General features: G+C 41.8%; 1 protein-coding gene across 8 annotated transcripts in view; it reads left to right on the top strand.

Moving 5' to 3' along the window:
* Positions 1-25,861, top strand: part of rbfox1 (RNA binding fox-1 homolog 1) — a 508,364-nt gene that overhangs the window by 255,499 nt on the left and 227,004 nt on the right. The gene's annotated exons all lie outside the window — the stretch shown is intronic.

The raw sequence follows: 25,861 nt of genomic DNA, 5'->3' as shown, positions 1-25,861 counted from the left end.
ATCTAAAAAATATTTAGCTAGATCGAAGGTTTTTTTTCAGCGTTTATTAAACGTTTATACAACCACTTATTTTCCATAAAATTATTCCCATGTTTTTTGATACTTTTTAAAAACATGTCATCATGTAGTGTTTATAATCACACAATTAATTGTAGAAATTTTAATATTATCTGTTTTAGCCAGAAGTCTCCGAATATGTATAACGTTTTATAAACGTTTCATAAACGTTGTGAATGAAACGTTTTAAAGAGAACGTTTATAAAACGTCAATAAAACGTTACTCATTTACTGATTATTTTGATAATTGTAATACAATCATTATGACATCTTAATATCTCAAAATACCAAGAGATGATAAAAAAATGTGCCACGGGTCAGCAAATATGACTTTATTAAATTTTCACCAACGTTTCATAAACGTTTAATAAAACCCAATTAATGCAACCCAAATGAAACGTTTTATAAACGTTTTGTGTTTGCTGGGTAGTGGTTAGAAAAGTCAGAGCGCGGTCAGGAGCGCGATGGGCGGAACAGCCTTGCGCAGTGGCTACAGTGTATACATGAGCAGCCGATGCACTGAACATCAAGACTCGCCGCAACGTCGGCTCAGATTGAAAGTGACGGCAGTGAAGACTATGTATACTGTATGTAAGAAAACTCTGCCACAACTTGCCAATCATTTCAATTGTGTGTTTCATTATGTTTTATTATTGTTATTACTAGGCTGTTATTGGTAATGGTAACGGTAAACATCCGTCAAAATGACCGACGGCCTTCGGATTTTTCCGTCATAGCTAAAAAAAATCCGTCAATGACGGACAATTGTCGGTTAACGCGACCTACGCGTGATAGTATCGCATCGTGGCATGTGAATCGTGATTCGAATTGAATCGTGACTTCTTTGCCAATACCCACCCCTAGTGGTTAGCGTGTCCACCCCTTGATCAGGAGATCGTGAGTTCTACTCGCGGTCGGGTCATACCAAAGACCATCATAAAAATGGCGCCTACTGCCGTCTGGCAAGGCACGCTGCAGTACAGATGTGAGTGAGGAGTCAAACTCTTGTGGTTACTCAAGGACTAGCCCCCCCACTGTCACCCTAGCTATGTAATGGGCGAGAGGCCGAGGGCTACAGAAACGGAAATCGGCGCTGCACGATATGGCGCGGGAAGGACTTTCGACTTGTTCTCTCTTGAAGTCAATAAGAGGGGAAAAAAGTGCAGGTTGTTCTGTTCCCAGAAATCTGAACTGCTCGCTCTTGGACTGGAGACTCATTCCATCAACGTTTTTTTCTCAGTTGATGTGGAGCGTCCGCCATGCATGCCGACATGTATGAAATGTGCCGTTACTATAGAAGATATCAACACCTTCTGACCAATCAGAATGGAGAAGTCGAGACGCCTCCTGTATGTCAGCCGTAAGTAGAGAAAGCTTCCTGTTCAGTAAGCAGAAAGGCTCAGGAAGGTGAAAGTGGAGTAATCTGTGGAGATCATTTCCGACTCGAGGTTATGTGTGTGTTTTAAAGAGCGTGCTAAAAGAAGCGTTTGCACAAGTTGATCTCTGACATCCGCGTTCCATTTGTACACGCCGCGAGCGGAAGCCAGTTCATTAGCGTCGCCAAAGATTTCGGTATTAACACATTTATCACCCTGGAACATTTTTAATCAACGGTGTCATTGTCATTTCTATTTTAAACTGCACTTAAGCCTCTGTGTGTGCGCCTCCGTGTGTGTGTGTGTGTGTGTGTGTGTGTGTGTGTGTGTGGTGTTGAGGACTGTGTACTGTTTGTGTAATTGCTGGAAATTCTCCAGAAAACTCTTTGGGTAGTGCACAGTTTACACCTTCTGATCTTATCTCCACACGCGCACAAGACGAGAGAACAAAGGTTTTAAATCCATTTAGCTTCAAATAAAACAGCCGACAGAAAACCCAGTGAAAGAGTTAAAGATCGTTCTTAAATTTCCAGAACCGTCCTGCGAGGTTCTCCTGCGTTCTCCCTCATCACGAGCATGTAGTCATTTATAATTAACAATTCATACGGAACAGGAAAAGGATGGGACACAAGAAACATACTTTTCAAGCATGCACCCAAGTTTTGTGCGTCTGTGTGTGTATTTTAATCACAGGATCTGGACCATGATGCTTGTGACAGGTAATTTCCGTAATGCAGCTGACAGAGATGGATTACACAGAGGCCTATTGGATCGCGGCGCTTTTGTGCGTAGGTGATAAGGCTGGCTAAGGGTTATCTTGCTATGAGGGCCCGCGACGATACGGCAAGCTAATAAGTCCCGGGATAATACAGTGCAAACGACTTCGGGAGCTTCTGCAAGGGAGAGAAGAGATTGGGATGTTGGTCCAGTCACTGAACTGCTGATTTAATAAAAACTCACGGCGTTTGGTTGAATGCTTCCTTAAAACATGTTACCTGTGTGTGGATTCGTTAAATGACACAACAGGGATTTGTAATAAAAACACCACTGGAAAAGAAATGACCCTTTCATCATGAGCGTAGTTTTTGTTCTTGTCTTCAGTCCGGAGAAAAGTTAAAAGATGAATAAAAAACGAGACGGATTCTAGCGAGAAGGTGAAATAAATCCAACCAGAGTCGACTGTATTTCCAGTACGTTGCTGTACGGCTTCCGTTATTGAGCAGCTAATACAATAGCACTTGATCCAGCACATTTGTATTATTTTGCATTTTGTTTTTTATTTTTACTTTTTTAAATTGTGCACCGAGCCTTAATCAGGCACACACCTTAATGAATATGGAATCAATTTTGTGCCAAAATGTTCATACGATACTTTTGAAATATCAAACAAAAACGACAAATCAAAATACACAAAAAAAGTCAATTTTTTTTAGACTGCCAAACAAATTATTCGTGTAATCGTGCAAAATATCAGTCTATTACTCTTCAGAAACCTTTTATTTTTGTTCCGCGTCTTTCTCAGTTTTGTTTGACGTAATTTATTTTGGTTGCGATTCCAGCTTTCTCGTTTGCGCTCCCTGACTTTTTGCTTGCAGTTTTGGCACAAACTTGACGTGTGGGTGGGCTGTCCAGGAATGCATTCCCATTGGCTAACTTGTGTTTGACTGACAGCTACGCTCAGCCATTCCCTACTCGGATTCTGGCGGACTGTTTGGCGAGTGAGCGATCCATTGACGGTAAACAAGGATGGAGTGGACTTCAGTGGCGACTATGATATTGAATTAATTCAACAAAGTGTAAGTGCGGGACAAATGTGCTGTATGTGTTGCAGTAGTGCACATTATGCAGGCGTGTTTAACGTTAGCAAGACAGCTATTATATTGGGTAGTGGAGCTAAGGCTAACATTTGACTTGCCACGGAACACCTGCATAATGTGCACTACTGCAACACATACAGCACATTTGTCCCGCACGTACACTTTGTTGAATTAATTCAATATCATAGTCGCCACTGAAGTCCACTCCATCCTTGTTTACCGTCAATGGATCGCTCACTCGCCAAACAGTCCGCCAGAATCCGAGTAGGGAATGGCTGAGCGTAGCTGTCAGTCAAACACAAGTTAGCCAATGGGAATGCATTCCTGGACAGCCCACCCACATGTCAAGTTTGTGCCAAAACTGCAAGCAAAAAGTCAGGGAGCGCAAACGAGAAAGCTGGAATCGCTACCAAAATAAATTACGTCAAACAAAACTGAGAAAGACGCGGAACAAAAATAAAAGGTTTCTGAAGAGTAATAGACAGATTTTGCACGATTACACGAATAATTTGTTTGCCAGTCTAAAAAAATTGACTTTTTTTTTTTTGTATTTTGATTTGTCGTTTTTGTTTGATATTTCAAAAGTATCGTATGAACATTTTGGCACAAAATTGATTCCATAAATGAAGCCGTTCAAACCTCAGTCGAGGTCCATTTTCGAGAAAACCCACAGGGCTTCAATCTGCTTGATGCTTACGCCAAAAAAAATAAATTTAAAAAAAGCACTTCGTTTTTTTGCATACTGAGGACATGCATTGGTTTTCGACAAGCCCCGCCCCCCGTGTCTGTAACTCTGATGTAACATCTGAATAGCGCTGAGATCTGTAGTTACTGTACATGGTGACCAGTATACGCAATTTCAGCGTTACGATTATGTTCTACCAAATCATTCTGGTTTTGGGAAGTTCAGATATTTAAGCTTTCCATGTTTTGGACCGCCCACAACAGCACAACATGGCTCACAGGTCAAGTTCTTTTCTGAAAGAACCGTTTCAGCCGTATCCAGGAGGCGGTCCGAGTGTTAATGTGAGGCTTCCTGTGCAGTTGAGTGTGTATCGAGTTGATGTGAACCAGCGTGTGTCCTGTCGTCAGCCTCATGTCACGTTATATCTTCTCTGTGGTGCATTTAATAATTGGCGCTCATTTTCAGCCATGCCACCATGGCGCTCCAGCAGCTGGATAATTACTGCGAGCCAGCCTTAATTCTGTCCATGTCAGTGTTCCTTCGTTGTTGTTTTTTTAATTATTTTTTAATTTTTATTTTTTAAGTCACTACCAGTCTTTAACACTGTCACAGATCCTCTTCATTCCTCTCTCTCTCTCTCTCTCTCTCTCTCTCTCTCTCAGCTCTGATCAGAAAAACCTTCTCGAGGATTCCACATCCAATCTTTTAAGAGTTTCCCATCGAGAGACAAACTGAACAATGTTTAAGGGTTCTCGGTTCAACCAAGATGACACTTTTAAATGTAATTAAGATTATTGTTTGCTTGTTTTTAATTAATTTTAAGATTATATTTAAATAAAGATCACACGTTCGAATCCTGGCAGTCCGAGAAAGCAAAACAAACTGGCCGTTCTGTCTGAGTGGGAGGAGCACACTCGACTCCTGCCCCTGTCTATCAAAGTGACACTAGCCAATCGCGTTCATCTGTGAGGTTGTGTATGAGGAAGGGGGCAGATTGCATTTTCCTCCGAGTACGTTACACAGCCATGTGAAGGAGGATGAGCAGCAGTTTAAAAAAGAAAAATGTGGCATGAAAATGATATACGGTTTGCTTGATTTTGAATCATTTTTCAGTATTTCAGATAATATGTCTTTAATAATCGACCAAATTATCGTTGGTATTTGAATTGTCTGACTATTTGAAATGTGGGGTGATTTTTATTATAATTTTTTTTTGACATAAAATGTTGCTTTTTTTCAATACTGACATTTTATATTGTTTTTAGAGAGGCCGAACCTTCCGTAAAACTTTTAAATCATCTTGAAAAATTAATTTAAATAATAAAATCTCTATTTCACTGATTTTAAAAAATGAAAGAAGGAAAAATGAATAAAACGTATATATTCATCAACCTGGATCAGTTATACAGATCGGACAGGGTTAAAGCTCTCCGCTTTCATTCTTTCTTTTGGGACATCAAGGTTCTTCGCTTCCTCAAGGGGTTCTGTTTGAATCGTTCTCTGATACCCCTTTTCCACCAAATCGGTTCCAGGGCTGGTTCGGGGCCGGTGCCGGTGCTGGTTCACAACTCGTTCAACTTGCAAGCCAGCTGAGAACCAGTTTGCTTTTCCATCGCTCGCGGTGCTAAGGGAAGCCACGTCATTACGTCGCTGTATACGTCAGTTACGTCGCTACGTTTGCAGAAACCTTGGCGCGAATATCAAAGCAAAAACAACACGGAAGAAGCAGCAACAACAACAATAATAATAATAATAATAATAATAATAATAATAATGGATGACTTCGCGTTTGTACAGCTGCTGCTTGTCGTCGCTTAAAAATGGCGATCTTTCGCGGTCTTGTTATTGTTGTTGGTCTTAACAACTCCGCCCCCCGCTGACGTAAGCGGTTCTTTCCTCTGGCCCAGCAGAGAGTTGGTGCTAGCCTGGAACCGGTTTTTCTGGCCCCAGAGCCAGTTCTTTGTCAGTGGAAACAGAAAACCCGGTTCCAAACTAAGCACTGGCCCCGAACCAGCCCTGGAACTGCTTCGGTGGAAAAGGGGCATGATAGGGCTCGAAGTAGCACCTTAAAATTGAAGTACCTTTACTTTGTTGTACTTTTTTTTCTTTTTTGAAGAGTGTCCAGCATGTCAACATTTATATTTTTTTTTTCCAAAGTTATGACTGCGATGCAGGGTTTAATTTCCACTGAAACAGCAGCAAACGCAAACGATTATCAACATAAACACAGGAAAATGTCACTCCTTGCACATCGTACGTCCGCCTGCTGACATGACTGACTCGGAGTTCAATTCACTGTTAAAAAAAAAAATCAATCCCACAAAGGTGAAGTTATCTGAGGGAGCAGGTGAGAGGAGCTGAACTTCACCCTCACGGCACAGAGATGAAATCTAACCCGTCCTGTCATCGTGTGACGTCCAGATGTGACCTCGAGGTGAGTGTTTAAGCCTCGTCCGTCCCGCTGTTGCGCGTTCTGCTCGGGAGATGTTTCTCTCGGAGCTGTTTGGTGCAGGATGTTTCTCCCACATCGCCATAATTAATGAGGAAGCAGCGTGCGCCTTCTATTAACACTGCAGGGAGAAACAGAATTGGCCTGCTTTCGTATGTTGTGGCAGATTTAAGGACCTGAGCACACAGCAAATAAATGGAAGGGCTTTTAATGAGCTGTGGGAGTTGAACGAATAAGCTGGGAGGAAAAGAAAAGAAAAAGAAAAGTATTGTGTACACATCAGTGGTTATTTAAACTGGAGGAGGTAATTGACGATTGGATTGGAGAACAGCTCATTTGGCAAGAAGTGACGAAGACCGTGTTCGGCTGTTTTTTTTGGCTTGCGCAGATTTACTTTGTTTAATTCATCAATCGATTTTTGGGCCGTTTCGCGAACCTGCAGGCTTCGCATAATTTTCTAATGGAGTTGTGTCGAGTCAGGTCATTACACATATTAGAAATAGATTTTGGATGTGTGGAGATTTTGAATCACCTCAGGATCAGAGTCTAATTTCATGCAAACAATTTTGACACACAAAGGTTTTTTTTTTTTTTAGACAGATTTGGGCATGTGTGCCAAAAGTAGCATCCTCAGCTATCTGAAAAAGTAAGAAAAAAAAAGACAGACACTTATTAGTTTTGACATTTTAGCTGGAAGTATGCATTATTCACGAGCTCTCTGACTCCTGGAATATGGATATGTCCTAAATGGCATACTACCACTCTACGAAGTGTGTTGAACGTACACACCCTAGACTATAGTGGTGTTCACACGGCACATATTTGCATCGATGCTGCACCGATGTATTTTGTTGCGATATATCTTACACCGGTGTAAATTTTGTGGAGCGTTCACACGTCACAACCTGCTTACTAGAGAGAAGCGTGTTAGCACCGGTGCAGCCCCACTTGCGTTCACACGGCAGTTTTTGCGACCGTGCTATACGAGAGTAATAATGCGGAAATGAAATATGCGCATGTGTGAAAATGTACTTCCTTGTCCCCGTTGTCATGGCATCACCAAGCGCCGGGAAAACAACGTGGATGAAGACACCAGTGTTGCCAGATACTGCTGACGTTTTCCAGCCCAAAATATGTTCAAATCCGCCAAAATGCACTTAAAACTGCCCAATCTGGCAACACTGGAAGACACGCAGTTCTGTTGTTGATATTCGCCATTTTGGAAGCGCAAAATACCAGGATGCAAATTATGCAATGCCCGTATGTAATCAACTCTCCTCACGCGTAGCGAGTCTACCCCTGTAGCATTCAGACGTCCCGTTTTATATCGCTGCCGCCCCGCAAACTAGCATTTACTCCGGAGTAAATTTCTTAAACCACCTCCCGAGCAGGGTTAGATTTGCACCGGTTTAAGCAGCTTTCAGGGGCTACACCGGTATAACTTTGTACCGCGTGAACGCTCTACCGGGGCAGCCCCGGTGCTACACCGGAGTAAAAGATGCTGTGTGAACACCCCTTTTGACGCACTCTGTTGACAACTAATGCGTCGTTTCTGTTGTTTGTTTGTCCATAAATGCTGTATGAGAGCCCAATAAAACCTTTGCTGAATCCTATCACAGACAGTGTGATGATGTGCGTCAGATTATACAATGAAGAGCTTCTAACGATAGGCGATAGTCTAATTTAAAGATGATTATTATGTTCCGTGTAGTTTACTTCATCAACCAACGCCATCCAGAAATCTGCTTGTCCAGAAAACACACATGAGCACAAATGACCTTCAACGTGAACTTGAGGTAATCAGGATGTCCAAGATTTCCTTTACGTCATCGCCTCATCTGTGTGTGTCGCTGCCTCGTGAGTTTGGCATCCTCCTATTGGTTGATTGGTTGACATAATTTTGTCATCAGCTATCTTTTGGTTACAGTGACAATAAATTGACGATCAGTAATTTCAGCGTGTCACATTGGTAGTTTTTTTTTTAAAGCACTCACTCCCAAAGAGTTTTTTTATGGTGCGTGATTTTTGTCTGATCACAAAATCAGGCGGAAAAATCTTCGAGTAAAGATGCTTTTTAAGAGACAGTATGATGGGAAGTCTTCCTGATTCAGGTGTAAAAAACAAAACAAAAAAAACAAGCTGATCGTTGAGTCCAAAAATTTTCACCCCTGCCATGGTTTCTGTGTAAGAAAAAAGAGAAAAATCGTCTCTGTTTTGCAACTTGTGTGCAAAAAAAGTACAACTACAAAAGGTTAAGAATAAAATTCTGAACAAGACAGCAGTCTCAAACAAGGAAATTTAAAGTGCATATCACAGGTAAATTCAGGAGCAAGATCAATGTAATTCTCCTATTTTATATTAAACTTTGGTCAAATATCTGTAACATTTTGCATTCTCTGCAATTTTTTTACCTTGTGCAATACCAGAAAAATTCAGTTGAAATCGAGCCATTTAAGGCGAATTGGTCCGCCTCTGAAAAAACTTGGCGTTTGGATTTCCCGGCAAACATAGATTTTCGTGACATCGCGTGCAGGACGCCTCCTTCTGAATCCTACGTCAGCGCTGGTTTGTTTATGAGAAAACGACCTGGTGGTTTTCTGCAAATTTCTTCAACGTTATCGCGTAATTATTAAAATGATTAACAGATGTATCGTAGGAGGGTGTAGCAACACCAATCATGATGGGATTAGTACTCATTGTTTCACAAAAGACCGGACAATGAGAGAGAAATGGGAGCGCTTGGTGTACACAGGCTGTGCACTGAAACCGTGCAAAGCTCACACAGCCTGCTGGCGCTTCTGCAGGTGACGTCACGAATCTGGCTCCAGACTCCCTTGGGATTTTTCCAGATGCGTTTTGTTATTTAATTTTTTTCTGCTGTAGACAGATGGCCTTGTGCAAAATTACCCTTCTGGATGAGTGTGTAAGGAGACTTTCATATAAAAGAAACCCCGAAATTGGTCCAGAATCTGCACTTTAAACATTGGGGGGGGCTTTTCTCTCCTCAAGGCCAATTTATGCTGACAACCCAGTCCTCGCAGACGGTGTCGCAGATAGTGTCTGCATAGCCCCCCCACCTTCGCAGAGGCTCTGCGCGCACCTCCCAAAAATTGTGACCACCGCAGAAGCCTCGCAGACAAGAGGGCTCTGATTGGTCCACTCTACCCGCTGTACACACACTTCCGCTTCCCTACTTTCCCGGTTTGTTTTGTTTTCACGACCGCCATTTTTAAAAACACGAGCGAAGATGGAGCAGCATGAAGAGCGGTTGATTGAGGAAGTACGGACATCTATACGACTCCAGTTCTAGTCATTATAAAAAAAAAAAAGTTCTAGTCATTATAAGTAACCGGAGGATAAACACTCCACTAACCACACCCACCAACTACTCCTAGCGACTTCGCACCCCCTTGCGTTGTGCCGGTGAATAACATCACGCACGCCTATTCCCCCGCTCAACGATAAATTACAACTGTCTGCGAAAAGCTATCTGTGAAAGCCTTGTCGCAAGAGCATGCAGAGGCCTTCAGCCCACCGAGTTTCCAGGAACAAGGGGGTGTAAACTTTTTCACTCAGTGAAATGCTCATTAAAAAAAAATCTTCTGGTTCATAAAACCCAAAACAACAAAAAATGAAAAAAATAAAATAAAATGTTCGCTGCTCATGTTAAATTTCTTCATCCTTTTCATTTAGTGTGAAGGGGGTGTAAACTTTTGTTCAAGGAGGGAATGGAATATCTCCAAAAAGGAAGACAAAAAACAGGATTCTGAAAAGTAAAAAAAAAAACATCTGCCACATGACGATAATCCAGAACAAAAGAAAAATATATTTTAAAATATTTTTTCCCCATTTTTCGGAAGAAGAGGGTCAAAACTTTTGACCTCAGCTGTAAAAGTACTGTTAAATACTCCATATAAAAACATCTTGTCAGTAAAGTGATTTTATTCCTGGAAAGCATGTGCATTCTATCCAATTTCAGTAAAAAGCATGTGGGATGTTTTTTTTTTTTTTCCTGCTTCAAGCTCGCTGACTAAATTGAAGACTCGCTTGCAGATTGAAGACTGACTGGTGTAAAATCTTTACGTTTCTAAGTTTTATGTCAGATGCTCTCAACTTCTCTCTCTAGTTTTGAGAAAATGCGTCACTTTTCATTCTTTATCGATATAAATTTTCGCACAACAGGTTGTCGTGAGTGTTTGTGTCTCGCTAGCGCCCTCTGGCTGTAATGAAACCATGCAGAGTTCCTAATTCAGCTGTCCTTGCATGTTTCTGGAGAAGTTCACTCCCCCGATTGTTCTTCGCCTCCTACCAGCCTCCCAAATGAAGACGTGTCCCTGTGGAGGCCCTTTGCTCTCCGCTAATCATCAGGAAGCGGGAGGCTAATTAATGATATGCTAATGACTCAAGCACAGCATCCCATTGCAATGTTCCTGCGGTATGGATGTCTCTATTGTTTTACAATGCAAAGCTTGAGATTAGAACAAAAGACAAGCTTTTCTACACACTGGATCGAAGCAAATTTATTCGGAAATTATTCACAAGAGGATTCGCAGAAGAAATGCGGGGTTCGTTAAGGAAAAAAAAAGGCAACTTAGTTGTAAAAATGTTTGTGTTCTGCGTTTCTTCCTGTTCCTGAGTTTGTGGAAATTTTCACGGAAGGAGACTCGCTAATAAAACCCTCGATTAATCGTCCTCGATTCAGAGAGTTGTCCATAAGTTATAATCTTATGAATGGATCATGCTGTCGATTTCGTAAACATTTTGCGAAAGAAATCGGACAAGCCATTCAATCAGGACAAAAGTAATGGCGCCCTGTCAAAGGAAGAAGACTTAGTATGGCTGAGCTGCATTACTGGGAGCTGCGTCATTAGGGGTGTTCACACGGCAACTTTTACTCCGGTGTAGCACCGGGGCTGCCCCGGTAGAGCGTTCACACGGTACAAAGTTATACCGGTGTAGCTCCTGAAAGCTGCTTAAACCGGTGCAAATCTAACCCTGTTCGGGAGGCGGTTTAAGAAATTTACTCCGGAGTAAATGCTAGTTTGCGGGGCGGCACCGATATAAAACGGGACGTCTGAACGCTACAGGGGTAGACTCGCTACGCGTGAGGAGAGTTCATTACATACGGGCATTGCATAATTTACATCCTAGTATTTTGCGCTTCCAAAATGGCGAATAACAACAACAACAGAACTGCGTGTCTTCCAGTGTTGCCAGATTGGGAGGTTTTAAGTGCATTTTGGCGGATTTGAACATAGTTTGGGCTGAAAAACGTCAGCAGTATCTGGCAACACTGGTGTCTTCATCCACGTTGTTTTCCCGGCGCTTGGTGATGCCATGACAACCAGGACAAGGAAGTACATTTTCACGCATGCGCATATTTAATTTCCGCATTATTACTCTCGTATAGCACGGTCGCAAAAACTGCCGTGTGAACGCAAGTGGGGCTGCACCGGTGCTAACACGCTTCTCTCTAGTAAGCAGGTTGTGACGTGTGAACGCTCCACAAAATTTACACCGGTGTAAGATATATCGCAACAAAATACATCGGTGCAGCATCGATGCAAATATGTGCCGTGTGAACACCCCTACTGTTTATTCAGAATTTCTTCCATTTTCAGCTTTTTGCCTTTTATGAAGTTTTGTCGGTGCGGCTAAATGTACCGGTAAACGTGAACACGCTTGGCATTTTACAGCGAATTGGCATTTTTCAATCCACGACCTAAGAAAATCCAAACCCAGCAAAACCAGTGCTGCCAACTTTGAGATTTTGTGGCAAGATTTGCTAAATTTTTCGATCCCTTTATCAATTAAAAAATAGAGCTGAATGATAAATCACAGACTTTTTGCACAGGTGTTAGCAACTGTCCGTAACTCAACAGTTCATGTCACAGCTCCTGGTGAGACGTATTGAGAGAGAGAGAGTGAACGAGCGCACGTGTGCTCGACTCGCCGCCAGTGGAATAATTTATAGTTTAGTTTGTCACTCCAAAAAATTTACACACAACTTTCTTAAAACATTTAAACAAGACACGATTTGTTCCTGAAAGAAAAGATCAGATATTTCAGTGTATTTTTTTTTTTTTTGCCATCAGCATGTTTTTTAATTATCAATAATGATTCGAAAGCACCCTTTGGTTTGAAAATCTCATTTCACACAGTTTCTGGAGCTGAAGTCAGTGGAAACTGTTCTGCCTCATTTCTGCTTCATCTCCCTCACAGCATCTGTGTAGATGTGCATCTGCACGCGTGTTTTGATATTATGATCTTTATAATTATCCTTTTTAAACTCCTAAAGAAGGAGAAGGCAGTGCCGATCGTGCCAAAACACCTCGATGTTGAAATGTTCGAGTGTGCTCAGATAAAGCGCTTAATTACCGGACTCCTGTCCACATGTGTCAGCTTCGGGGATTTTCCTGGTGTCGGCGCACGTGGCAGGCCCCCGGTGCTGTCACAACACGTTCCTTTGGCGACCGCGTGCTCCAACGGAAAGTGACACGCTAATGGAAGCTAAAGCAGTGTAATGGCAGTCACGTGGAATTTGGCACGACATGTCACAACGAATCTACGCAAAAAGAACGCCCTTCGTGTGCCTTTCTTTCTTTCTTTCTCTCTGTGCACAATCTGTGAATTGTGGGATTAATTAGTCACAAAAAACCACATCACTTGATCTGATGCGCACTCCCGCAGCCGTCCAATTAGCTCCCTTACTGTTGACCCGCACCTCTCCGTGCCGTAATGCACAAGCTCTCACTTTTATTTTTGTGGATCTCCGGAAAGAAATGAAATAAAGAAAGAAGAAGAGCGCCGATTGTTTTTTGGCGCGTTTCCACCGAAGCGATTAACTGCGCCGCGGATTGTTTTTGTCACCAATTAAAAGGACAGCGGCGTCTTATTGCATCGACAGGAGCGCAAATCAGCGGGCGCTGTCAGCCTAAAAAGCTGGGGGTGGACAAGCAGAAAGTGTCTTTCTTATTTATATATTTATTTATTTCTCTATTTATCCCTTTTCCTCTTTCCTGTGAGCCAGATGTGCTGAGGTGCTAAGGATCGTGAGACTCGTCCCACCCGGCAATCAATTTGCAGGCCCTGTAGCGCGCGACGGCAAGCGCACTATAACAAACGACTCTGCATTTCTGAACACACACACGCGCGCTAATGAAAGGCAGTCTCAGCTGCTGCGCAATCTGGGCTCCCACCTCCTCTCACCGGCCCCCCAGTCGTCCCCGGTGCAGTCATCGAGCCCGGTGTCTCTGCAGTGGCGCGTTTTCGAGCTCCCATCTGTTTCCGTAATTACTGTCATGTAAACTGACTTGCACCCAAATTGTGCTTGAAATAAATTTATACCACATTAAAAAAAAAAAAAGCAGAGAATAATCCGATGAGCCTTTCCACTCTGACTGACAACAAAACCAGAAATATTTGGTGTCAAGCAAAAAAAAAAAAAAAAAAACAGGATCACCATCATAATCAGTCTGACTCAGTCAGGCCAAAGTGGGGATCGTATTGCACGCGACTCGCGTCTTAAAACGTCCCTCAACTCGGAATTTCCATCTCAGGAGCTTGGGATGGTTTCTTCACGTGCAGGTATTTACTTGAGGTCAGTCAACACACCCACGTTCGCATGGTTACAGTCAGCTGGCGAGCTTGCTGCAAACAAAAGATAAAAAATGGAAGCGTCCGTGGTTTGTCCCGCACCGTGGAGCTCAAATGAAATGCACAGAGATCGAAAATTATATTGATTACAAGCTCCGCCTTCCCCTTTCCGAAGTATGTCGAACACCGCACGAGTCCAGGAAAATGTCAGACCTTCGAAGGAGAGACCTCTGGATTTATATCTGTGAAGAAACTCAGTCATCCAGGTACATAGTAATCTGTGGTTGGTTGAAGAGAGCAACTGGACTTGCTTGAAGATTCTTGAAGACGTTTCGCCTCTCATCCGAAAGGCTTCCTCAGTTCTGTCTGACTAAAGGGAGTATCCAGTATTTATCCTCTCATGGATCATCATAGAATCCGAATCAGAATGCCGATGGCTGCATTGTAGGCGGCTGATAAAAGATGTCATATAGAGCGTTCACACAGTACAAAGTTATAGCGGTGTAGCCCCTGAAAGCTGCTTAAACCGGTGCAAATCTAACCCTGCTCGGGAGGCGGTTTAAGAAATTTACTCCGGAGTAAATAGGGGTGTTCACATGGCACATATTTGCATCGATGCTGCACCGATGTATTTTGTTGCGATATATCTTACACCGGTGTAAATTTTGTGGAGCGTTCACACGTCACAACCTGCTTACTAGAGAGAAGCGTGTTAGCACCGGTGCAGCCCCACTTGCGTTCACACGGCAGTTTTTGCGACCGTGCTATACGAGAGTAATAATGCGGAAATTAAATATGCGCATGCGTGAAAATGTACTTCCTTTTCCCGGTTGTCATGGCATCACCAAGCGCCGGGAAAACAACGTGGATGAAGACACCAGTGTTGCCAGATACTGCTGACGTTTTCCAGCCCAAAATATGTTCAAATCCGCCAAAATGCACTTAAAACCGCCCAATCTGGCAACACTGGAAGACACGCAGTTCTGTTGTTGTTGTTATTCGCCATTTTGGAAGCGCAAAATACCAGGATGCAAATTATGCAATGCCCGTATGTAATCAACTCTCCTCACGCGTAGCGAGTCTACCCCTGTAGCGTTCAGACGTCCCGTTTTATATCGGTGCCGCCCCGCAAACTAGCATTTACTCCGGAGTAAATTTCTTAAACCGCCTCCCGAGCAGGGTTAGATTTGCACCGGTTTAAGCAGCTTTCAGGGGCTACACCGCTATAACTTTGTACCGTGTGAACGCTCTAATAGACACACCCACCTCTGTTCAGTGATGGTCGTTCCAGGTTGACAAAAATGAACGATCCACTCTGGCTGGCTAAGATGTCTGCCAGTTTTCCGGAAGTCCTCTCGTACTCCCGCACCAGTCGAAGGGATCTCATCCCGAAGTGCGTAGAAACATATCTGGATTGCGCAGTCTTGATGGTGTGGCGCGACCAAGGTGCAGATTTTTTGTCCCTCTTTCAGGAAGGGACACGTGGGGTATTTTTAATTATCTTTAAAGGGCGTGACTGAATAATATTTTAGAAATATGCTCTATTCAACTTTCTCGACATAAAATACACTCTGAAGACACCAGCGAGAAGGAAACGTAAAGTTTGGTTTGTTGATTTCTGGGAGTGCGGTTCGAATTGTGGAAAATAAACACGAGATCGATTTTCTCACTCACAGGCCACTCGGCGTTTATGTTTGCGTATCCTGTGCACTTTAAATGACATTATTCAACTCACACTGCTCTGTTCATATTCAAGGTGCAGTCTGTAACTTTTAGACCTGAAATGGTCGTATTTTTGCCCACGTACATCCATATATACAATGAGATGATGAAATATTTCTTGATTTGCGTCAGAAAAGTTTCTCTTCAGGACACAGAAACTGCATTCTTGCTGTGCCTCATGATTAAAGGTGCAGTGTGTAATCTTCAAAAGTGTTTCTAGACCTGTAATAATCATCTAATTTTAAACATCCCTGAGAAAATGCCTGTTTGCGACATTAACGTGGAAGAGATCCGGCTCGTTTCGTCATTTCAGGCAACTAGTTTTATTTTTAAAGTGATGTTTTGAACGTCGTCCACTTTCCCAGATTCTCGCAGGTCGAAATATCATTGATGAGATCTCGGTCAGTCGAGCATCATGTTACAGCGTGTATTTATTATTAAGGCGGCGTGAGTCAGTTCAGAGGAGGTTTCTTTTCCAGTGAACACGCATGTTTGCATCACTCACGGAGATATCACAATTAACTCTATTTATAGACGGTTACAGTCGTGATGTGATGGCGTATATGTGAAGTGAAGGTGTGAGGCTTTCTAGCGGTTGTAGCCGTCATTATAATGGTCAATTTAATCACCCTGTAGAGGCGTGCGCTCTTTGGTTTATTTTCTTATTTTCCTTCTAATAGGCTCCGAGTGAAGACACAGTGTAGGTGATGTAAACCTGAGCAACGAAATTTTAAAAGCAAGACCTCCGAAGCGTCCGTCAGGATGCGGAAATATTTGAAGAGCTGTTGTGGATTCAAATGGGAGTCAAACTCAAAGCATCTCTCTCTCTCTCTCTCTCTCTCTCTCTCTCTCTCTCTCTCTCTCTCTCTCTCTCTCTTCTCCAAAACCAAAGCCATGTCCTTGGATTAAATACAGATTCTTCACCAGCTGTACAAACAAAGTGCTTCATTTTTCTTTCTTTTTTTTTTAATCAAATCTGATTGCTCAGGCAGTTGCGTTAGGTCTAATAAAATACCGTTTCTATAGTAATGTGTCATTCAGAGAGACTTGTATGGCGGATTAAAACAATCCACAAAAAACTGGCGAAAAAACCATGCACAATCGTTGATGTGTTGGAATTTCCTTGATGATACGCTTAACTTTGGTGGAAGGAGTCTCCAGTATCAGTGCTGTGATTAAGTCAGATAAAGGTACGTTAAGGACAGAAGAGTTTACGCTAGAGGTCTGCGCGGGTCGGATTTTTCAGTCCCGCCCGCGCCCGCATTGTGCAGTCCCACTCCCGCCCGCGCCCGCAAAGAATTATGATTTTTCAGTCCCGCTCCTGCCCGCGCCTGCCATATTTTGTCCTGCTCCCGCCCGCAAATCCCGCATGATGCAGACGTTCGCGTTATTTCTCAGGAAAGTTCTTGTCTTGACACAGCGTGATGGTGCCCCGCCCCCTACTTTGAGTGGATTTGAGCATAAATATCTACAGCTCACGTTCACATTTGTTATTATTTACCTTGTTTCTGAATTCAGCATGTAGTGTCTCTAATAATAATAATTAGTGCTGTCAAGCGATTAAAATATTTAATTGCGAATCACACATTTTTGTCACATGAGAAACCATTGTAATTCTCTGATCAGCATAAAAAAGTGAATGGGCTTGCTTTGTACCATGAGTGAAGTGATTTACTGCTTGAGTTAGTCTACAACTCTAATCAGAGAGACAGGTCACACAGTGACGGTAGGCTTGACTCAATGCTATCCCAGAAATCCTTCCTGTAATATGCAAATTTGGCCACCTCTGATTGGACAGCCAAATTTGCATATTACAGGAAGGATTTCTGGGATAGCATTGAGTCAAGCCTACCATCACTGTGTAACCTGTTTAAAACACGTTTTTAGTTAGCGGGGCTGCAGCTTATCACCGCTCCCACCCGCGCCTGCATATGTGCACTCCCGCCCGCGCATGCATATGTGCACTTCCGGTCGCGCCTGCAATGAGCTTTCAAAATTTGTCCCGCGCCACACTGCTTTGCGGCGAGTCCCGCGGGACTCCCGCGGGAGTGCAGGGCTCTATTGTATGCTTTGTGGGTCTTGGCAAGATGGGTTTTTTCTCTCTCTCTCTCTCTCTCTTTTCTTGCATTCAAGAAAGACAAAAAGAGAGGCTAGCAATGGAATGACTGATGCTGTTACAGAAGTAATAACTTGCGATATGGACATTCTATGATATTAAATGCAACCATAAATGGATAAAGTACATTTGACATTCTTAAATTTATTTAAAAAAAAAAAAAGTTAGCGCTGGAAAATTGCAAGGATTAAAACACTTCACTTCACTTCAGGATGTGCTGCGAGAAGAAAAGCAATAACATCCGGACCGGAGGTGTGACGTCACGTCATCCCACCACTTTATCGTTGAGTATTTTCCTGAAACAGGAAATGAAACAACTATTGTGTCATTCCTTACTCATTAGTGTATGATTAGTGCAAAACAATTCAAGCAAAGTGCTTCACGTATTTTTATTTCCTGTTGCTCAGGATGTTACCCATCATCCTGATTTAGTTTCTACATTAGCCGACCACCAGGGCTCTTCATGGAAAAAAGCGCACGCTAAGACTAACAACGGCTCAGGCAGCTCGCTGCAGTCCACCTCCAGGAGACTTCATCAATCTTTCCTACATGTTCGGGCACCTGGTGTGCCGCTGTCACTTTCCTGACGTGGGGTGGAGGCAGCCAGTCCTCCCTTATTAGTCTGTCAGTGCTGCTGATGCTGAAATGGAGCCCGGGCCCCATGAAATCCTCACAGTCCGACACCGATCCTGATCCTAAATGACAATGTGGTGAACACTGCCGTGGCTTATCTCCTCAGACACTCCAAGTTTAAAAAAAAAAGGAAAAAAGCGAGTAATATTTCTAAAAGTAAAATGAGCATCATGGCTCCAGCTCTAAAGCAGGACTGTGTTCTTTTGCGCCCATGAGCTTGTCTGCATTCCTTTCATTTGTCATTAATTATTGAAACAGCACAATGGAAACAAGTGAAAGATGTTCTTCATCACACTTGGACTCTATTTGCTGCGGTGGAAAGAACCGAGCATTTCGAATCTGTGAAAGCCGCCTGTCGGGAAGCGAACGTTCCAGTCGGCCATGTTGAGAAATTCAAGCGCAAATGAGAACGCTGCATAATTTGGTGATGATCTTTATCCGGACAGATATTTAATAGTTATTCCCAGGGTGCGATTTGTCAAAAAACCAGAAGGGGGGATTTTTTTTTTTTTTTTTTTATCATGAAACGTCACAAAATTAAGGTAACAATACGCTAACAGCTCAATAACATCCAGTGTTGGGCACGTTACTTTCAAAAAGTAATTAGTTATAGTTACTAGTTACTTTTCCCAAAAAGTAACTGAGTTAGTAACGGAGTTACTTTGTCATAAAAGTAACTAATTACCAGGGAAAGTAATTATTCCGTTACATTTTGTTCCCCCTCAAAAAAAATCAAATTCAATTAGTGTAATCATAATAAAAGTGAATGTTAAATGTGTTTAATGACTGAAATGGACACTTAACAGAACCAATTAGTAACGTTATCTACACTATATTAATATTTTTGTGGGACAATGTGAGATAAGACATCTATCAAATTTAATATATTTTTGTAGTTATTAAAATTGTTACTAATTACTGGCCACTGACGAGGACAAACGCTTTGTTCCTCGACATAATGTGCATTGCACGTAAACATTTTTGCCTTTTATTTCAAGTAATGAAAAGTAATGGCTGTATTTCCAGTGTGAAAGCGCAGTGTTGGGCTGACCGCTCGCCATCGCTGGGTCTTCTGATTGAAAGAGTGCGTAGTGCAGTAGGCGTGGCCTACCTACGTATGTTGTCCAAATCCACTCTGATTGGCTTACTGTGCCGTTGTCTTGTGTCTCCCCGCCCCACACGAAAGTAGAGTAAAGAAAGGCTGAACGAGCAGCGTGCCAGATGAGAACAGCTTTAATAAAGTAACGCATAGTATTTTATTGTAAGTAACGGGAACGGCGTTATAACGATGTAAAAAGTAATTAGTTAGATTACTCGTTACTAAAAAAAGTAACGCCGTTTATTTCTAACGCCGTTATTCTCATCACTGATAACATCCGATGATATCAAATGAATAACACTAAATGAAAACGAACACTAAACCAGAGATAGTAAATTCATCTTCCTATCTCTCTGACTAAATACACGAACACTAACACACAACAAAGTTCGCATTGCTTGTCGCGTTGCTGTGATGTTTCTCTCCCTCTGGATTAAATGGACAGCGACTCAAAAGTCACTAAAATACATGAATACTAAAGGAACAGTTTGCTCTGATGGCGCAGTTCACATTGTGCGCAGCTTTCCGATTTAAACTGTTTTTTTTCCTCATCCTTATACTTCCTGTTTCATGGACTGTAACGGATTTGCTTATTTAGTAATTTTAATACAGAATTTACTTTGAAATTATAATCAGACACTCCAACGTCCCCCCTAAAAAAAAAAAAAATCGGCCGTGAAAAAGGCGGCATCCGCCAAAAGGCGCGCTGTTTGCATCCCTGCATAGAACGCAAAGATATTGTTATTATCTACAGTGTATCTATTTGCTGGGGACGTTCGTGAACATCAAAGCTGCCACTTCGGGTCATTTTGAAAGTGAGTGCAATGTAGACCATAGAAAACTGTGTCACAACATGCCTGTCATGTCAACTTTTTTTTTGGTTTGTTTGTTTTATTGACGGGGTTTTGTCCCCGAGGATTTTTTTTCAGCAGAGATAAAAACCAGAGGGGGGGATGATCCCCACAATCCCCCCCAGCAAATCGCACCCAGGTTATTCCACAAAATCGAGTCGTACATGAGCCGATAGGCGACGAGTTATCGATAAGCCATGTCCAACGAGATTGAGTGGAATAACTGTTTTATTCTTTCCATAGTCGCTGGATTTTGAGAAACGGAGCATTTTTATTTTTATTTTTTGCAAATTCGATAAATAAAAACTTTATACAAAACGTCTGAGAAAATCATTTCAGCTTAGAATGTAAACAGACCGGCGAAATGACAGTCGCAATTTGTGAAAAATGCGACAATAATAATAATTCTTGAAAAATAAACAAAGATATGTTCTCACCGTCAAATACTTTCATTCCATATTTTCTTGCTTTTTTTTGTATATTTTGGGGTTTTGTTTTCAAGTAGAGTTTTTATTTCGCCCTCGGTTGGTTCAGCAACACGATCCGCCATTTTATTTTTCTCTCCTCACGGTATATGAGCTGATATCCTGGTCGTAGAGTAGCCAATCAGAGCGCGCGATTGCTCATGTCCAGTGAATGTGGATAGAATAATGTCATTTACTCCTCCCACAGCGCTGTTGAATTCTGTATCCTGATTGGTCGGAAGTTGTTGATTCTTTTTCTTTAACAGCAGCGAAAGCGCTTTCGTTTCGTTCCATCATGGATGTAATTGTTGATACGGTTGTGTTTTCTGTCAGGAAATGTTTATTGAACATTTCGGGAAGGAGTCTCCAGTGTCAGGGATAAATCTGAGTTTTTGTGGTTACTCGGGAGCATGACGATGTTTTATGAGTGTTTCTTTTTTTTCATAAAGCTCATAAAAAGAGACACGAGTGAAGGAATGACTGTTTGTTTTATAGTTGCTATAACTATAAAAAGTAACTATAACCGGATAAAAAGTATGACGTGGTGTTCTTTTTGTTAAGAAATAAAAATGCATCACTGAAGACAAGCTGCTGTGGTGTAAGAGGAATTAAACACTTCGGGACATGCTCTTATAGGAAAATAATCAACTTCCGTGTGGCTGGAGGAAGTCTGCTTTCTCACACCCGCCATCCCATCGTTGATTATTTTCCGACAACAGCACACGATTGAAAAAAATTGAGTGCGTTTTTATTTTTCAGAAATTTTATCACAGGCTAACAACAGAACAGTGTCCTAAATATCCAAAGAACCCTGAAGGAACCAAGAGCAGTCATGAGACGGTTGTACATTCAGATCCCAAGAATTCTGGGTTCTTCTGAAATCGATTGAATCTTCAAGAACATCGGACACTCGTTGTTGAAATTGAAGCACAACATTGTTCGAAGTTGAAATAATTCTCACCAAGTTCAAGACACCGTCACGCCATGTTGATTTTTTTCCCATTGGTGAAATTCATGAAAGCTTGCTTCGCAGATGATGCTACAGTGAAACACAGTGTAATTATATCATACAGAATATTTTTTTTAGGAATTTATCAGCATCTCTGAGGTAAATGTTGATATTTCAAATATTTTGGACTCCATTACAGTGTAATTACATAGCTAGGGTTACAGCGAGAGGCCGAGGGCTACGGAAACGGAGGTCGGCGCAGCCCTATGCGCCACATGGCGTGGGAAGGGACTTTGGTTTTGACTTGACAGTATAATTCCTTGTAAAATGGACTTAACTCGTGAAATTCTTCGCCTCTGTGATGAGCTAGTTTGTGCTTCGCATCAAATATTTCACTGTGACTGAGAAAGCGTTTTGCCAGAACATTAACCAGTTATAAATAAATAAATAAATAAATAGTTTTGTGTGTTCGAGTTCCAGTTGAACATCTTGGAAAATGTTCATCTGCGACGACTCTGACTTTGTATTTCTCTGAAGTTGTAAACAGAACCGTTTACAGACTTGATGTGGAGTTGAAAAAAAAAATCACCACATTTTCACTGTAATCACTTTCAGTTCTTTAAAACGTCAAGATCCTTTGTGTGATTTCAAAAAAAAAACCACTCTCGGCTTTGTGAAAGAGGTAAACGAGCAGCCGTGTGATGGGTTCGAGTTGTTTTGTAGACGTTTGGTGTTTAAACGATCAGCGCGGTCGTGTGCGTGTGTGTAATTGTTTGTGCGTAATTGTATGATTTGGACGTTTAGACGATGCTGTGATGTTTTTACGCCTCTGACTCAACTCAATAGATTACTAACACATCCTTTATGAGGCTAAAATATCTGTTAGAGCAGGGAGACATCAGGGATATTTATGGATATGGATAGAAATGGGGTTATGATAGGAGAATATTATGTAGACCCGAGTGTTTTCTTGGGAAATATGCCACTCGTATTTTTCATTCGAGCTACATCCGGGACATGGAGAACCAAAACCGTGACACAAATCTCTGTATGTCACTTACAAGGAACTCGATTAATTGTTTTGATAAATTGGGGGACTTTGTTTGTGAATGTGTCGATATAATAAAAAGAAAAATCACACGTTGGCTTGAAGATGTGAAGTTTATCTTCTCGTGTTGAAAAACTCGCATTTTTCAGACGAAATACATCGCGGATCTGAGCGACATATTTAAATAATATTGGCTGGCGTTGTGTGGTATATCAGATATATTCCATTCAGCTAGCATGATACAGAACGAGTCAAAGACGAGTAGCTGAATGGAATATATCTGATAGAACATGAAAAAAGCCCTTATTATTATTATTATTATTATTATTATTATTATTATTATACATACACATTCCTTTCGGGTGTTCGACACGTCTTTCTCTTTCAAAATTCTCTCAATAATCTTCTGTAGAGTAGAGTGGGGTAATATGCCCCCGTGGGGTAATACGCCCCCGGCCTGTTTTACCCAAAATAACCACCAGATAGCGCAAAGTTACATTTCTATTGTTGCTATGGACTGGCTTGACAACGGGGATATACAAATATCCACTGTGGATCGCATATCAGCAACGCAGCGGAGAGAAATCAAATTTCATGGTAAGTGATATAATTTTCAGATATCAGTAAAACTGTATTTAGATAGCTGCTATTTCGTCAGATATCACAGCTGCGTATGTGGTATGAGTAGACAAGTCAGTACGTTAAAAAAAATACATTAGGTATAAAAAGTTGAATCACATTTTGAAAGTAAGACCTTTTTTTGTAAAAGTGTAGTCTGTGGGGTAAAACGCCCCCTTAATGGCGGGGTAAATGGCCCCCAGGGGGCATCGTTTCCTTTTATCATAATTACTGTATTTCATACATTTATGAATAGCAGATACATAGTTTTTAATAACATCTCGCTTACCTGGTTGAGTAAAGCAAGTAATCTGAACTTAATATTAAAAAATATTAATATTAGCATTATTTATTGATGCACTTGTTCTTTGTTAATTCATGTTCAATCCACACAAAATTATTTTGAAATTAAAATGCGAAATATAATACAATAATGCATCTATTCATTAATTCAGGGATATTTTCTTGTTTCTTTCACATTATAGGCTTAAGTAAACACTTTTGCTATCCAAACAGCTTTTTTTGAGTGAGGGGGCCTATTGCCCCACCTCAGGGGGCCTTTTACCCCACTGGGGGGGTAAAAGGCCCCCTTGGCACAATGTTTGTTTTTGTTAAAAAAAAAAAGAAGTATTAACTTTAGGCAAACTTTAGGTGGCATTATTGTTCATGTCACTGTTGTCAAAAACTATGATTAAAACTAAACACATGGTTCATTTCAACTTGGAGAAAAACTGAATTTTCCTTAAGGGGGGCTTTTCCCCCCACTCTACTCTATTTAACAAAGCAAACGTGGCGGCCATGTTTGTTTACAAATTGTCGCTCGCTTGCGCGGAAGTTTTACGTCTCTGACGTGTGATGTCATGTTGTCTTAACGACCGCGCAGTATCGTAAACCATATTCAACGCTCATTCTCCACTGGGTAGAGTGACGTAATACAGGTAGGATAAGCGATATGCTAACAATATTGCATGCTGTGAAACCAAATGAATGAAAGGAAGAGAACACGTTTTTTTTTCCATCAAAAAGTGTCCTGTATAGATAATAATTCCAGATATTTCACTCCGATGACATCACTCCCAGTGTTTTCCCGCTGACTCGTCAAAATGGCGAACAACTTCAAAATTAAAATTCTTTTGATGAACTTGCGTATTTTTTGGTTTTGTGGATGTGGCCATATAATATAAAGAACTTTACACGGTCGTGCAAGGATACGAAGTTTATCATCTTGTCCTGAAATGTATTTTCACTCGTTCACGTCGCTCACTCGTGATCTATACATTCACCACTCAAAGATAAACTTCATATCTTTGCACAGCCGTGTCATATCCTGTATGTTCAGTACAGTATAGCATGTCAGAGTCTCAATTCTGATTGGTCACGCAGTCGTCACAGCTCCGACAGATCATCCATCAGGCTTGACGTGAACATTTGGGGGGGGGAAAAAGTGTAATGGTGGAGTTTTCTGGAAGGAAATATTTACTGAACAGTCTGCAGTGTTGACGCTTTGCAGCTTTTTCCGAAAGTCTTCAGGACGGAGGAGATTGTACTTTACAGTTTGTCTGGAACGTGACATGCTGAGTTTTTTTATCGTTGAAAGGATGGTGACGGAACCACGGTTTCTAAATTCTAGGTGCTATCATGTAAGTGTGAACAGGAACAACTTACTTTTCGTAGCATTAAATGGATAAGCATTAGGGGTGTTCACACGGCAACTTTTACTCCGGTGTAGCACTGGGGCTGCCCCGGTAGAGCGTTCACACGGTACAAAGTTATAGCGGTGTAGCCCCTGAAAGCTGCTTAAACCGGTGCAAATCTAACCCTGCTCGGGAGGTGGTTTAAGAAATTTACTCCAGAGTAAATGCTAGTTTGCGGGGCGGCACCGATATAAAACGGGACGTCTGAACGCTACAGGGGTAGACTCGCTACGCGTGAGGAGAGTTGATTACATACGGGCATTGCATAATTTGCATCCTGGTATTTTGCGCTTCCAAAATGGCGAATATCAACAACAACAGAACTGCGTGTCTTCCAGTGTTGCCAGATTGGGCGGTTTTAAGTGCATTTTGGCGGATTTGAACATAGTTTGGCTTGGAAAACGTCAGCAGTATCTGGCAACACTGGTGTCTTCATCCACGTTGTTTTCCCGGCGCTTGGTGCTGCCATGACAACCGGGAAAAGGAAGTACATTTTCACGCATGCGCATATTTCATTTCCGCATTATTACTCTCGTATAGCACGGTCGCAAAAACTGCCGTGTGAACGCAAGTGGGGCTGCACCGGTGCTAACACGCTTCTCTCTAGTAAGCAGGGTTGTGACGTGTGAACGCTCCACAAAATTTATACCGGTGTAAGATATATCACAACAAAATACATCGGTGCCG

The sequence above is a fragment of the Neoarius graeffei genome, chromosome 20 (assembly GCF_027579695.1).
Source record: "Neoarius graeffei isolate fNeoGra1 chromosome 20, fNeoGra1.pri, whole genome shotgun sequence".
Lineage (NCBI taxonomy): Eukaryota > Metazoa > Chordata > Actinopteri > Siluriformes > Ariidae > Neoarius > Neoarius graeffei.
This window is presented reverse-complemented; position numbering and strand designations above follow the sequence as displayed.